This window comes from Mustela lutreola, chromosome X (assembly GCF_030435805.1).
Source record: "Mustela lutreola isolate mMusLut2 chromosome X, mMusLut2.pri, whole genome shotgun sequence".
NCBI classification, from domain to species: Eukaryota; Metazoa; Chordata; class Mammalia; order Carnivora; family Mustelidae; genus Mustela; species Mustela lutreola.
The window spans coordinates 38,052,442-38,069,176 of NC_081308.1; the positions used below are offsets into that span (position 1 = coordinate 38,052,442).

Consider the following 16,735-nt stretch of genomic DNA (forward strand, 5'->3'; position numbering starts at 1 on the left):
CAAGGACTCTGTCTGGTTCATGCCAGAAAAATCCTCAGGGAATTCCAGCCTAGATGAAATGGCTGTTTCTACAAAGCATCAGCAACTGAGAGTCAGTCTCCTTATACTTTCACTTTTCATTCACTTTATCCCTTTATTTCAAAAATATTTATTGAGGTCTCACTATGATCCCGGCACTATTTAGGCATTCGGGATGTAAGAACAAATAAAAATAAGGTTGCATTTCTCATGATGCTTACATTCTGGTAGGAGGAAGACACATAAACACACACACACACACACACACACACACACCCCACATGGGTACAATACATTATGTTTTGAGAAGCACTCTGGAGGAAAGCATACCAGGGCCAGTCAACATTGGGCAGGTGGATTTTCTATGAAGTAGTTAGGAAAATCACTCTGATAGTGGGACATTTGAACAAAGACTTGAAGGAAACAAGAGAATGAGTCAAATGGATATTTGCAGGGAAGATCAAATTTAAAACCCAGTAGGGGGAACGTAGCAAGACTATTTGAAAAACAGCAAGGGCATTGATGTGGCTGGCACTGAGTGAAGATGAGTGGGATGTAATACAAGAAGAGGTCAGACCCAGGTCAAGGGTCAGATCAGAATAAAGAGGGTGAAAGAGAGATAGTTCAAGAGTTTGGGGCCTAGTTTATTTATTTATTTATTCTTGACGATTTTATTTATTTAGAGAGCATGAGAGGGGTGAGGACAAAGAGAGAGGAGAGAAAGAATCTCAAGCAGACTCCTAACTGGGCACAGAGCCTGACACAGGGCTTGATATCATGGCCTGAGCCAAAATGAAGAGTTGGACATGTTTTAACTGACTGAGCCAACCAGGCACTCCAGGGTCTAGTTTAAAGTGTGACTTTCAGGAGCACCTGGGTGGCTCAGCCATTAAGTGTCTGCCTTTGGCTCTGGTCATGATCCCAAGATCCTGGGATGGAGCCCCGCTTCAGGCTCCCTGCTCAGCGGGAAGCCTGCTTCTCTCTCTCCCACTCCCCCTGCTTGTATCTCCTCTCTCTATGTCAAATAAATAAATAAAATCTTAAAAAGAAATAAAGTGTGACTCTCAGTGGTGGCCTAATTGGGCTAAAATTTTAACATAATATCTTAGTATTCATTGGTAGATACATGGTCTCGGAGTAAGCCTTAGCAAGTACACTGTTGTTTGGTAAATGAATTGCTTCCAGGAAAGTAAAGTAAACTTTTCTTACAGGAATTTCCTGAAGCAAAGAGGGAAGCTACTTATTGTCTTACAGTTTTATCTTTCCTCGAACAAATAACTAAGTGATATTGAAGCAGGTGATCTTAATTCTTAATCCCATCTGCTGTGTGATGTTGATGTAGGTGGGCCCATGTCTCACATGCTTAAAAACATATTGCACTGAGGCACCTCAGTGGTGTGGTTCAGTTGGTTAAGTGTCTGACTCATGATTTCAGCACAGGTCATGATCTCATGGTTCATGAGATTGAGCCCTGGATCAGGCTCTGCCCTCAGTGTTGGCTTGAGATTCTCTCTCCCCCCTCTGCCCCTCCCCACAAACTCTGTGCGATTTCTCTGCCTCCTCATCTTCCTAAAATAAACCATTAAGTCTTTAAATAAATAAATAGATGTCTCATTTTGAAATGCTAAAATAAATAGATAAATAATTCACTTAAACAACTACACATAAAAAATACAATGAAATCAATTAAAATAAATTAAATTAGTATCTCATGTAGCCCTTACCTTCACCCAGTGAGGTACGAATTATTGTTGTCCCCACTTCCCAGATGAAAATTTGAGGCACTGAGATTTTAGGTACCTCATCTTGGTCACATAGCTACCAAAAACCTCAAATGGAGGCTCAGTGCTGTGCCTTTCAACCATTAGGCCTGCTGTATCCTGACTCTAGACATGAGTTCTAGATAAAATCATCAGAAATGGAGGCCTTTCCACAGACAGTCAGCAAATTCAAATACAAAGCTGCACTGCTGCATTTTAGCCTTCAAAAGCATCAGTTACCATAGGTACCACAGAAGCAGTCTGCACCCTGCACTTCAAGTACAGTTGGAAGGTGATTTCACCAAGGGTTGTTTTTTTTTTTTTTTTTTAATATTTTATTTAGTTGAGAGAGAAAATGTGTGAGAGTGAGAGTATAAGTGGTGGGTGCAAAGGAAGAAGCAAACTCCCCACAGAGCAGGGGACTGGAAGCAAGGCTTGATCCCAGGATCCCAGGATCAGGACTTGAGCCAAAGGCAGACGCTTAACCAACTGAGCCACACAGGGGACCCTCACCACGCGTTTTTAAATCTAAATCAAATAAGAAAAAGAAGCTGGGATGAGTTACAAAATTTAATTTAGAAAAAAGGCCCCCAAAGGAGGCCTTTGCAACCCTGTGGAGATTCTTTAAAGGTGTCCACAAATAGGGAAGGAGATCTGGAAAGGAGCTCTGCATGCAGTGGAAATGACCCCAGCTCCATGCTTAGGAAGATATTCTAAGGGGATACATTTCCTCCTGCAGTGCTAGAGAGGCTAAGAAAAATAGCAAGTATTCATTGAGAGCTTACAGCATGCCAGGCACCTTTGGGGTTCTCACTACTTTACATACATTATCTGATTTGGTCCACACAACACCTCCATTAGGCACAAGTGGAGAAATGCAACCCTACTTTAGAGAGGCAATGGAGAAACACAATAAAATTTAAAGGCAAGTTCACAGAGAGAACAACAGCTGTATTTACACAAAATAAAATTAAGAAAATAAAAATAAATGTCTGTTGCTTATAGATTTCTGTAACTTTGTGTAATTGCTGGAGAAAGGGATTTTGAAATTTATCCAAATTGAATTGTACCTGTTCTTTTCCAGTTATTATTTAAAGGCAATTGTATCACACCCTCCATGCATCAAATGGAGTAGCATTTCTATCAGATAAACGGTTAGGGATTTTTAAGATAACAAAACACAAGTGAAAACAACAACAAAACATTTCAAAGTTTCTGAATTCTTTCTGAATAGATGTGTTCTTTACAATATCCAAGTAAATATCAAATACAATTGAAGCACAGAGAAAGAGAATATGTATCTTCTTATTTTAAAGACAGAAATGATCAGGGATACATTACATCTGTATAGAATGATCTCTTTATCTTAAATTAAAAAACTGTGAAAAGATACTTCTTCCCATACGAAATCAACCCCCACCGTCACCCAAAGAAAGTATAAAATGGAAGGAAATTGCATTTCAAACAATATCAAGAAAGAGCCATAATAACCAACTATAACCTAAATGACTATCAGCTAAATGCAATGTAACTCCAACCTAAAGAAGAAAATGCCACGACAGACTTAAAATATTGCAGATACTGGGGACTAATTGTAATAACTACAAAGGATGTACTGTATGCTAGGATATGTTCTAAATATTAACTAATTTAATCCTAACAGCCCCGTGAGGTAGGTACTTTTATTATCCCCATTAAAAAACAATGAAACAGAGGCACAGAGAAAGTCAGCGACTCACTAAAGATCACTGCTGGGGAGCAAGAATTTGTCCCTTTCAAGGTCCTTCTAGACAGACTAAGAATCAAATTGATATGGGACAGATTAACATGAGAAAACCAAATTAAATATGGGGAATCCACACAGACATGGAAACTCCATAGACAGGCAAAATGAGGTCTGTAAGTCATCCTGAAGTAAGAAGGAGATGGGGGCTGGCACTTCAAAGGAAAGAAGTACAATTCTGAAGAAGAACGAAAAAGAGTCCACGTTTGGTAAACAAATACCTGCTCAAAAAATGGGACACAGAGAGGACTTTGATCAAACAGGCCTTGCTAGGTTCCTCCCAGTCCATCCTGCATAATTTCAATTGTAATGTAGTTATCTCTGGTGACAGCTTTCTTCCTGGGACAGGCCCTCTACCTAAATTCTTTCACACAATTGGGGGTGGGGGGGGCAGGTAAAGAGCTGAAGGGAAGAAACAATTCTTCTCTACTCTCAAGGTCTTTCAGCTGGTCTAAGAATTCAATTGACATAAAACAGATTAACAGGAGTTAAAAAAAACAAAGTTTTATTAAATGTGCATGGAGGCCCAATCATAGAATGGAGACCAAAGAAATGACCAAGGCAGGCATTTTTTACATTTTTAGACAAAGAGACAATCAGTCTGCAAGGAACTGGCAGGACAAAAAAACTGAACTTTGGGAGCTCCAGTGAATGATGAGTTCTAAACAGAATTTGGACTAGGGTAGTAAATTAGTAAAATATTACAAGTGTTGTATATACAGCTTTCTGGGCTTTAAGTTTTCTGTTTTTGGTGAAGGATTTTTCTTTACATTCTGGTACAAGGAGGGTACCTTTCACATGAGAGGTTTATTTCTTGTGTTCAGAGGGACAGAGGAGGCTCTAAGTGTCCTTGCTACACAGGCTGTCTCTTAAGTAACTTTTATTTAAAATAATCAATATGCCAAAGTGGCACATTTTGAGGCAGCCTGCCCTTTGCTTCTATAGAGCTTTTCCTGGATCAGCTGATTTGTGATTGCTTTTTAACTCAAAATAATGTTCATGCCAAAGTGGACCTTCTTGGGGCAGCTTGGCCTTGGCCCCTAATTATCACACAGCTACTAATTATCAGAATTTGAGTGTGAACTCTGGAATTTGAGTAGAGCATAAAGCTTTTCAAAAAATAAGTAGCACAAGAATCCCCTGCTTAACAAAGCAAGTTCTAGTGCAGGGCTGGTCTGAGGTAAGGGATAACAGAGGACAGGTTGAAGAAAGGAAGGCATGGGCAAGGGGCCCCCCTCCTAAGAGGAAACTACCCTTAAAAGGAGGAAGACCCCCAACCTGTAATTGTACACCACCCTGGAAGAAGCCCTCCACCCTTTCCCATGTAAGCAACTGCCTGATAGGTAGATGAGCGCATGGGCAAAAACCTAATTGGGTGACAGGTGCAAGGAGGGTTAATCAGATTAAAACAGCCCATCAACAATGTCATAAAACCCCTAGATTTAAATGTCAAAATGGCAACCCTCTTGGGTCCCCCCCCCCTTCGGGAGCTTGGTACTATCACTCAATAAACTTTGCTTTGCTGCCCACCACTCATTAGACCAGATGAAGAGTGGTCTACCTCTCTTCATTCTTCAAAGTGGTGTGACCAAGAACCTCAGGCACTAAAGGTAAAAGAAATCCTCAAACAGGGAGGAGACTCCTTAGAGCTACTCTCTGACATAAAGTGGCAGGGAAGGCAGCCCTGATCAAAGCATCTTCCAGAAACAGGCAGTTAGTGTGGCAGCAAGGTGGGGGTGGGGGGTAGAAAATGTAGCAGTGGGAAGTTTTTTTCCTTCTTCCCTTCAAGGTTCTTTGGCTGGTCTAATAATTGATAAAAGACAGACATACAAGAGAAAAAATAAACAGATGTTTAATAACATGTATGCCTCCTGTATGCATGGGAGAGACCCAGGAGAATGGAGTATCTCTCTGAAGTGGCCCTAAATACCATCTTCAGCAAAAGACAAAAGATGTTGGGGGAGGGGAGGGTGTCCCTTATGAGAGGTTACCAGGCACAGTAAACAAGGGTACCATCATCATGGGGATTTAGGTCTTTGCCTTCCCCATTGCTAAGAGTTCCTAGAGATTTAGCCACCCTTCTCTTGCTAGTTCAGCAAGGAAGATACTCTTACAAATAGAGATTTCTCATACACGTACAAATGTTTTTTACAAAAGGGTAATTTCTCACTTTTCAGAATTGCACCTGTGTTTGCGGTTTCTTAAAAATGAGCTTCAAAAAATCAATATGCCAAAGAGTCATATTTTAGGATGTTATATTTTACCCTCCTTCAGGAGGCAACCAACCTGTAGCTCATTCTTACCCAGAGAAGACCAAATGCCAAGTCATCACTCAACAGGGGGCTTTACTGCAAGACCACCCAGCCGATCTTGTCAGCCCGAGCCTCACAATCCACATGAACCTGTTCTGACATTCTGGATTTAAAACCAAGCAGGCTGAAGCCTCAGGTGTCCTTCACACACAATTCTTCAGCCAACAGTCTATAACAAATGTCCTGCAGCACATTTTGAAGATAGTTTTATTTGGGCTCCAGGCAGATTATTCACAGCACATGGTGTTGGTTGGTCATTGGAAAATAAATTGGTCTGGGGCAGGGGGCGGTGCCTGGGTGGCCTGAAGGCCTGCCTTCAGCTCAGGTCATGATCCCAGGGTTCTGGAATCGAGCCCTGCATCAGGCTCCGTGCTTGGCGGGGAGCCTGCTTCTCCCTCTCCCTTTGCATGTTCCCCCTACTTGTGCTCGCTCTCTCTCTGTTAACTAAATAAGCAAAATCTTAAAAAAAAAAAGTAAAATAAATTGGGGGAAGCAATAGAGGGAATTCTCCCTCACTCCATTAGCCAAAATAAATTCCAAAGATATGAAATGTTTAAACATAATGAAGCATTTAAAATCCAAGAAAAGGGGACCCTGGCTGGCTCAGTCAGAAGAGCATGCAAGGGGCGCCTGGGTGGCTCAGTGGGTTAAGCTGCTGCCTTCAACTCAGGTCATGATCTCAGGGTCCTGGGATTGAGCCCCGCATCGGGCTCTCTGCTCAGCAGGGAGCCTGCTTCCCCCTCTCTTTTTGTCTGCCTCTCTGCCTACTTGTGATCTCTCTGTCATATAAATAAATAAAATTAAAAAAAAAAAAAAAGAGCATGCAACTCCTGATCTCAGGGTAGTGAGTTTGAGCCCTGGGTTGGGTATACAGATTACTTATTTAAATAAATAAAGTTTTTTAAAAAATAAAAATAAAAATGAATAAAATCCAAAAAGAAAGCAAAAGAGATTTTAAACAACACATTTAGGGTGTTGATCAAAAAAGTTTGAAGACCACTGCTATATCCATCCAAAAAAAAAAAAAAAAAAGAGAGAGTGAGAGAGAGCATATAATCCCTGTTAATAGGTCTATATCTTTAGGGTGCACAGTATACATTATATATATATAATTTTATATATATTAGGCATGGATTTATACCTACTACTGGAGATGCTGGTTCACTATATCTCCAATGAATCTCTGTATACATCTATATAGAGGTAAAATTTTAATCCTTACAACTCCATGAGGCACATGTTCAGAAATCAGCCCTATCTTTAAAAAGTCACTGTGTAATAATAATGGTAAACTATAAACAGTGGTTCACTTCCTATTTTATAATATGTACACGAACTCTGTTAATGGTTATATATATACATAAAGATTACACACACATATTTGACAAAGATTATGTCTTAGCCCAATCTCTAATCAGGCTCCTCTGATTTGTCTTTTCAACTAGGTCCTGATTTTTGGGCCTCCATGTTCATCTTTGTATTGTCCACTTCTAACAAGAACCCTGCTAAGCCAGTTTAGCCTGAATCACCAGCCATTGATACCTAACCACTTTCAAGTTCTGACCACATTATTCATCCTCTACCATCCATCCCCTAAGTGATGTACACTTCCCCCTAGTGACAGCCTGCCTTCGAAGAATTCTATTAGGTCACTTTAGCCAGAGAATCTAGCAACCCTTCACTCTGATGTTTCTTTTCACTAATTTTTCCATCAAAATGTCCCTCACACTCCTCCTTGGCTAAAAATTCCATTTTTCATTCATGTATTTGGAATTGAGTCCTATCTGTCTCCCCCACTGCAAAATACCATTGTAGTGGTTCATACACCAATTGTGGTGGTTCTCAGTAAAGTCTGCCTTCTCATTCTTTTACAAGTGTTGTGAATAACTTTTTCTTTAACAAATCTTAAGGTGAAGAAAACCCCTAAGGTGAGGTAAATCCGTGTTTTGAATCAGTGGATACCACTGATGCTAGACACCTATTAACATGGTCTCAGTAATGGGGAGGATACCCTAAATTTACCTTGTGTTGCTGAGTTACTCTCTCTAGTCTTAAAGTCGTGGGTGTGGGTGCACAACCTCATCATGGAATGGGTTATGGGTTTATGCCTGGGCAATTTCATGTTCCCTGATGGGAGGCAAAGCTCTGCACGGAAAATGGGATTCTCAAGGAAGGGGAAGTAGAATATAACAATCCAAAATATGCCTTTTTGGCATTAGGATTATCTTGAACTATTATTTTTAAGAAACAACAGACACAGGAGAAGCTTTGAAAACTGACTAGAAGGTATCCGTTTGTAAAGTGAACTCCCTTTGTAAGGATGTCTTTTTCTCTGTATCAAGAGGAGGGAAAGGACTCTAAAGCTCTAGAAACTCTTATCAATGGAAAAGTCTGCATAACAATCTTACCCTCGTTTAGTGTGCTTTGCTTGATAACCTTCCACAACTGGCCCCCAATACACACACACACACACACACACGCGCGCGCGCGTTTTCTTTCTCTTTAGCTGGAGATAGTATAGAAGGTGGTGGCTTGAGCCATTTCAGGGAGTTATGCAGTTCCTGGGACTTTTCCATGTATACAGAAGTATATGTGTTATTAAACTTACGTTTGTTTTCCTCCCATGAATCTTTTATTAGCTGGGGACAGAGTTTCAGCCAAGAACCCAGTATAGGAGAAAAATTAGTTCTCTTCCCCTTATACCAACAATAGGAAGAGGATGAATACTAGACAGCTGTGACAAGGAAAACTGTCCATGACAGCATGTGTTAGCAATCCATAGTGGCTGAGAACATGGGCAACTAGAGTCCAAAGGCTGAGATCCAATACTGGATCCAACATTTGCCAACCCTATAATCTCACTTCTCTCCCATTTTCTTTTCAGTTGAGGTATAATGGAACACAACATTATATTAGGTTCCAGTGTACAGCATAACAATGGATATTCATGTATATTGCAAAATGATTATCGCAATAGGATTTCTATTTTCAATGGGGTTCCACTGGAGAATTAGGCCCTAATGCCCTGAAACAGTCACTGGATGCAACACATGAATTTCTCTCCTATGTACCTAAAATGGTGTTGGCTGTGTTCTCTTCGGAAGAAAGGAGAAAACATTCACTCGAATCTTTTTCTCTAGCACTTAACTCTCACACCAAACCCCTTACAAGGGTAGTTGCAGGCTGAATAAATCACTTCTCTTTTCCACATCTGGGTTTTTTTTGTTTTTTGTTTTTTTCATTTTAACTTCTAAAGGGTACAAATTGTACCTTGTTCATATTTTTTAATGAGAATTTAATGAGCTAAGACATGTAAAGCACTTAAAACAGTGCCAGGCACAATAATATATGTTGCTGTTATCAACATCACATTCATATTTGTATTTTCCACTTTTTCTTGAAATATGGGTGCTCAGTAAATAGTTGAGAAATGAACAGGTGTGTGCGTGCGTAAAGATAAACAGTAGTACTGTGCAGAATAAAATAGGACAGATGGGAGGAAGAGAAACTGGTTGAAAACTGCTGGAATCGTAACAAATATATAGATATACATGTATATATAACTAAAGAGGTTTTGAAACAGAGGGAAAGTAGTGAAAATGGAGAGGATATAGGTCTCAGACATGTTGTAGAGATGATTCCATGGGACCTGGGATCTGACAGGATCTGGGCAGTAATGATAACTCACAGCGGTTAACTTGTGTAACTGAACAAATGAACAGTGGTGTCATCCAGAGAAAGGGAAAAAATTCCAGGGAGGAATGATAAGCTGAATTTGGGAAATTTGGGTAATTAATCTTATAAGAAATCTTTTTAAAAGATTTATTCATTTATTTGTGAGAGAAAGTGAGAAAGAACGCACACAAGTGGAAGGGCCGGGCACAGAGGGAAAGAGAATCTAAAGCAGACTCCATGCTGAGCATAGACCCCAATGAGGGGCCCAATTCCAGAACCCTGAAATCATGACCTGAGCCAAAACCAAGAGTTGGAAGCTCAACTGACTGCTCCACCCAGGTGCACCTAATCTTATAAAAAATCTTATAATCAATCTTATAAAACTGGGTATTTACTACAAAACAGGAGAATACTGTGAAATTACTTGGAGAAAATATAGCAGAGCCTCAGAAAGAGATTATAGCTTGAAGGAGAGACATAAAGTATCCAGAAAGAGCTCTGTCTCTGGGCCCTCTTTCTTGGGCTGGCTTCCTTTTTCTGTCCCTGAAGATTGGTCTTTTGCTCAGGTAATATGCTGGGAGTGGCCATGCCCCTGTAGCCAACGTCAGTGTTCTACCCAGACCACCATCCTACCGTTTTTGTCCTTTTTGTGGATCCCTTGGCTCTGGTATACTTTTCCTTCCAACAGTTAGCACCTGTAATCCATTTAGGGGGCAACTGAGGTGGTCCTGGAGTCATTTGCAGTCATGTAGCAGAAATGGAAGTGCTTGGAATTTACATTCCTCCACCTCTAGGGTAGCTCTTATTCACATATATATTTTAAGATTTTATTTCATTTATTTGACAGAGAGAGACATAATACAAGCAGAGGGGAGAGGAAGAAGGAGAGGAAGAAGCAGACTCCTCTGAGCAGGGAGCCCAATGTGGGGCTCGATCTAGGACCCTGAGATCATGACCTGAGCTGAGGGAAGATGCTTAACTGAATGAGTAACCCAGGTGTCCCTAGGGTAGCCCTCAGACAATGATAATGTCTGAAGGCATGTGAATGCTCTGCTTCCTTGCCTCTAATCAGGAAAACTCCAAGATATACTTTATATTTACAGGTTTTACATGGAATAAGACTTAGCTCCCCTACCCTCTGTGGGACTTTTGCTTTTCCCTTTTCCTACCCTGTTTCCCTTAGTCCGTGACTGATTTTTCCTGTGAACACTTACCTAATGATTTATTTGCAGATATATTTCATTGCAGAGTCTCCTTCAGGGAGACCTAACTATTACACATTAAATGGTGTTCCCCCAAAAAAGATATGTTGGAAATAAGATCACCGCAGATGTAATTAGTTAAGATGAGATCATTAGGGTGGACCCTAATCCAATACGACCAGTATCCATGGAAAAGAGGGATATCTGGACACAGATGGACATGCAGAGGGGAGACACAGGGAGAAGATGGCCATGTGACTTGAGTGAGATACTTTCCAGCCAAAATATGCTAAGGATTGCAGCAAACACAAGAAGCTAGAAGAGGCAAAGAAGAATTGTCCCCTAGAGCCACAAAAGAGAAGATGGCCTTGATTTCAGACTTCTGGCTCTGGAATGTGAAATAAATTTATGGTGTTTCAAGCTACTCAGTGTGGGATAGTTTGCAATGGAGGCCCTAGGAAACTAATACACTAATCAATAGTAACTCTAGTCCCAAGTGTTACCTCTCTTCTAAGAGATCAGCAGAGATGGACACCAGATTGTCTTAGCTCCTATTCCAAGTACAGATTCTGACTGGAAAACAAAGGTCCTTCAACTCTGTGCAGGTGGTAGAGTAACACTGTATAAATCTTAATGCTGCGATTAAGAGGAAACAGTTCCCACAGCAAAGGGGAGCACCCTGGTGCCCATGGATAGAGAAACATCCCTAAAATAGCCACTGGAAAGAGATTTCTAAGCATGGAATCCTCCGGTCCTTTGTATAGTCTTAAGTATCCAACAAAAACTGATGAAAGAGTTTGGTTACTTTTTCAAATTCAGAAGATGTTCCAAATTCACAGGGATTCCAAAACATGAAATTTGAAAAAGCCTCCAAGTTGATTAGTGTTGCCATTCTGATTCTCTGATTTGGCTTCTCGATGGCAACAATGCATGCTACGGAATAACATTAATTCAGAACCAAAAACAAATCCTGCTGTGCATTGAAACATGAAGTCAATTTATGTCAAATGTTGTTTCATCGAATTTGAAACATAATAAACAGAAATGGTACCAGTAAATCTACAAATTTATTTAGCAGTGCAGTATTCTGGATTTTTAAGCCAACTCTAAAAGGGAAGAGAAAAGAAATAAAGTTAGGGAAAGGCTTTTTTTTTTTTTCCTTATGATTCAAACTGAAAGCAGAACATTTTGAAAACTGGCTCAGACATTGAATTTCATTCCCACCATCTCAGCAGCAGCCAATTTGAACCTGATTCAAAGCTGACTGTTTTCAAGCAGTTACTAGTACACACGTATTTATTAATGGACAGGCACCGAGTGTCATTTCTCTTCTACTTCCTCTACTAATAAAGTTATGAAATGTGATTTTTCAGTTAACTCTAAACATATGTGCAATGAAATGAAATTTAATTTGTTTATTTCAACATCCATCCAACTTTTCTTTTTGAATGCCATTTATTTTCTATTTAGGGCAGAGGAATTTCAAAGAAAGGAACCCGGCTCCTTGAAGTTTCTTCTTGAGTAGAAGTAGTGGCTTTCTAATACATTGGCTAACTGTGGACTGTCACCATCAGTTACCCAAAAGCACATCCTACAGTAAAGATTCTGATAGAAGTGTTTCATGACGGATAGGTTTTGAGGGGAGCCTGGCCAAAGGGGAAGAAACAGGGAGGGGAAAAAAGCAAGCAAACATACATCTCAGGCCAGGTCTTGACCTCTATCTGATCCTGAGGAAGTTACACCTCAGACATTTTGCTATTTCTAAAGCAACAGCTGGGCTTTCTTACTCCTGCACCCATCAGTCATTGGGTAAAGGTTGCCCAGTGCTCTGATCTGAATGTTTGTTTCCCCCAAACATTCATATGTTGAAAACCTAATCTTCAAGATGGTGGTATCAGGAAGTGGGGGGGTGTCTTTGAATGGTGATTAGGTTATGAGAGTAGAGCCACCATGAATGGGATTAGCGCCCTGATAAAAGAGACCCCACAGAGCTCCCTGGCCCCTTCCTCCAAGGAAATGCACAAGAAGTCTATGACCCAGAAGAGGGCCATCACTTGATCATGCTAACAACCTGGTCTCAGACTTCCAGGCTCCAGAGCAACATTTCTGTTGTTTATCAACCACCCAGTCTGTGGTGTTTTGTTATTTTGTTATAGCAGCCCGAACAGACACAAATGGGTTGGCAGTGGGCAAAGGGCATGTGATCTCCCTGGTAATTCCAACTTTCTGCTGTTGGAAAAAAGCAGATCCAGCAGCCCAGGAGTAGACCTGTAAAGACAACACCAGGTGTGTGCTGTTGAAAACAAAAACACACCAGACTGGAAGAACAGTGCTTAGAAATTGCAAAGGAAAACGCATACACACACACAAACACACACACACAAAACAAAACAAAACAAAAATGGAGGTGACAGAAATGTGTAGAATCTTGATTGTGGTGATGGTATCACAGGTGTATGTGTATGTCCAAACTCACCAAAAAGTATCCATAAATATGTGTGTTTTATGTATCAATTATGCCTCAGCAGAACTAAAAAAGCAAAGTTCAAAGAAAGGGATCATTAGTATACTTGATGATCTCATTTAAACTGATCTCATTAGGATAGAAAGTATAGCTCTTGGTTCAGCTTGTCCACAAGCTTATAAGGCCTACTTATTAAGCCTTTTGAATTACAGCCCCCAAGCCTAACCCAGATTCCGGGGCCACAATATGTCAGCTTAGACATGAGTGTCCTTGGTCCCCACTAACCTCACAAGATGGATCTAATACAGACTCATTCTTTTGACTTCTCTCTCTTTTTTTCCTTTCTCCAAATTTTTATTTAAATTCCAGTTATTAGCATACAGTGGAACATTAGTATCAAGTATAGAATTTAGTGGCTCATCAATTACATACAATACCCAGTATTCATCGCAAGTGCCCTCCATCATTTCCATCATCTATTTAGCCCATCTCCCCCCAGGCCACCCTCCACCACCCACCTCCCTTTTAATAACCCTCAGTTTGTTTTCTATAGTTAAGGGTCTGTTTCTTGCTTTGCCTCTCTCTTTTCTACCCCCATGTTCATTTGTTTTGTTTCTTAAATTCCACATATGAGTGAAATCATATGGTATTTATCTTTCTCTGACTGCTGATTTCCCTTAGCGTCACACTCTCTAGCTCCATTCGTGTCATTGCAAATGGCAAGATTTCATTCTTTTTTGATGGCTGAGTTACTCAGCCATCTATTGGCATATTTGGGCTCTTTCCATAGGTTGGCTATTATTGATAATACTGCTATAAATACCAGGGTACATATATCCCTTCCAAACAGTATTTTTGTATCATTTGGTTAAATATCTAATAGTGCAACTCCTGGATCCTAGTGTAGTTCTGTTTTTAACTTTTGGAGGGACCTCCACACTATTTTCCAGAGTGACTGCACCAGTTTGCATTCCCACCAACAGTGTAAGAGAGATCCCCTTTCTCCACATCCTCACCCACACCTGTTGTTGCCTTCTCTAATTTGAAATCTGATTGGCTTGTGGCATAAACTTCACTGAAGGCAAAACCACATCTTTCATAAGACTATAAAAGTGAAGTTGCTGAAATCATTATTTTAGACAACACAATATTTTAAATGTCAGGAGAAATTTTAAGTCTATTTATTGAGCCTTTCACTATGTATGCAGGAATTCCAATTACTAATACCATATTTATACATGTCTCCCTGCCATGACCATCATATACTGACTCATACATGACAAAATCAGAAGAAATAAGATTATTTTTCCACAAGCAACCTTCCCATGGGCTGCTACAATTGGGAAGAATAAGCCAGAAGGGTGACAAAGACTGTAACTGATCACTGCAATGTCCAGGTAAAACTGCCATAAATCTTGGCAACATGGACCCAGGCTTCTCCTTTCTTTGGAGGATTTCTACATGCTTGGATCTGACCAAGGAGGTAGTTAGAATAATCTACTTATGTGAGAGGCTGATTTGCCTCCTGGGAAAGACTTTCCATGTGGAAGAAGAATCACAAGGGGTATTTGGTGAAAGACAGTGGCCAATATCTGAGGGAAAAGAGAAATTCTGAAAGATAACAATAATAAAAAAGAACCAGTTACTCTAGTTGTTACTCATTCTTCCAGTCCAGCTCCAACAAATTCATGCCTAAGCCCCAGCATGATGAGGCACTAATAAAAGAATGAATGAAGAATTCATGTCTAAGGCCACTGGTATGACAAGACATCAACCATGTTAGTTTAGGTACCTTTGCTGGTAATGAAAAATAGCATACAATTAGGGACTCACTTCTTCCATGCATCCTAGATGCACTTTCCTTCTGTTTTCATGTAGAATATGATTATCTAAATTTTTTTTATTCATCATGGGAGGTCAAATACATTGTGTTCAGAAAATACCTTGCCAATCATAATCCAGGAACTAGGGCCCTGAGGTGGGTGACCTCAGAAAGACACCATATGAGCAGGGATCAGTGATACTAGGAGTGAGGGCTGGCCATTACTACCTCTGCACAGATTCTGTGGGCACAGCAGTGGCAGGAGGAACAGCAGGCCTATTGGTAGGCATTACCATAAGATACCACTACAGAAAGAGGCAGTAAAGAGAAGAAATGATTACTTAATTTAACCGTTTGAAAAAAAAAAAAATGATACATGACAGAATTAAGGGTATATAAAAACCATACATAGAGTCCAGCCTTTCACTATGTGAGGATGCAATATGAAAACTGTGAACCAGAAAGATAGCCTCACCAGACAGCAAATCAGCTGGTGCCTTGATCTTGGACTCTCCAGCCTCTAGAATTGGAGGAAAAGGGAAAAAACAAAAACAGTGGTAACAAAACAAACAAACAATAAAACAGATAAAAATCTTTTCAAAAACAGCTACTTAATATAAAAAAATGGCAACTTGAAGTACAGATTCAGAATGAGCATATTACTCACCTCAAGGACCAGATACAAGAGATAATGGCCAAAACCAGCACAGAGAACTCCTGCCTGAAGAGAAACACTGAACCAAATAGTTCACAGTGCCAGAACAAATGTGACACAGAGGAACTCTTGTAGGACTGAGACTGAGAAACTTAAGTCTGAATACCAAAGACAAGAACTGGATTCATATGGAGATTGAAATGTTCCTTAGAAAGAAGCTGCAGAAATTGGTGGAGAAGCTAGGCTTCTGGAAGGAGGAATTCAATATGCACACAGAAATGAATATAAATGAATATAAACAGAATGAACTAGATGCTCTCAAAGCTGCAAAGGTCTTTGACTTAGCACACCTTCAAGGCCTTGCAAAGATGCTAGGAGAATATAAACAGGTCATGATTACAGATCATATAGAGCAGGAGAAGACCAGGAAGGAAGTAAAATGGGATGACTTGTAATTACACAGCATTATAAAGCTCCAGGCCTGGTGGCAAGGGGCTGTGCTACAGGAAAAAATGGGTTGGCTTCAAAATGCCTAAGCAGGACAAAGATGGTATCAAGGATTCAAAAGGAAAAGGCAAAGCTAAGTGGAGAGGCATGAAAAAGTAATTGAGTCATCTGTGTTTTCCTATAATATTCTGGACAGGACAAAGAAAACTTGAAAGCATAAGAAACATCTTTTACCATCACAGATAACTCATCTGTGGTTGATTCCTATTTGGACATTCCTCCCACCTTTTTAAAGATTATTTATTTATTTGAGAGAGAATGGTGGTGAGAGGCAGAGGGAGAGGGAGAGTCTTTTTTAAAATTTCTTTTCACTGTTCCAGAATTCATTGTTTATGCACCACACCCAGTGCTCCATGCAATAAATGCCCTCCATAATACCCACCACCAGGCTCACCCAATACCCCACACCCTCCCCTCCAAAATGCTCAGTTTGTTTCTCAGAGTCCACAGTCTCTCATGATTTGTCTCCCCCGCCAATATCCCCCAACTCACTTCTCCTCTCCATCTCCCCATGTCCTCCGTGTTATTCCTTATGCT

At 40.3% G+C, this 16,735-nt stretch overlaps 1 pseudogene; it reads left to right on the forward strand.

Annotated features, from left to right (window-relative positions):
- Positions 1 to 16,297, forward strand: part of LOC131820923 (dynein regulatory complex protein 9-like) — a 57,957-nt pseudogene extending 41,660 nt beyond the window's left edge.
- Positions 16,298 to 16,735: the final 438 nt, after the last annotated feature.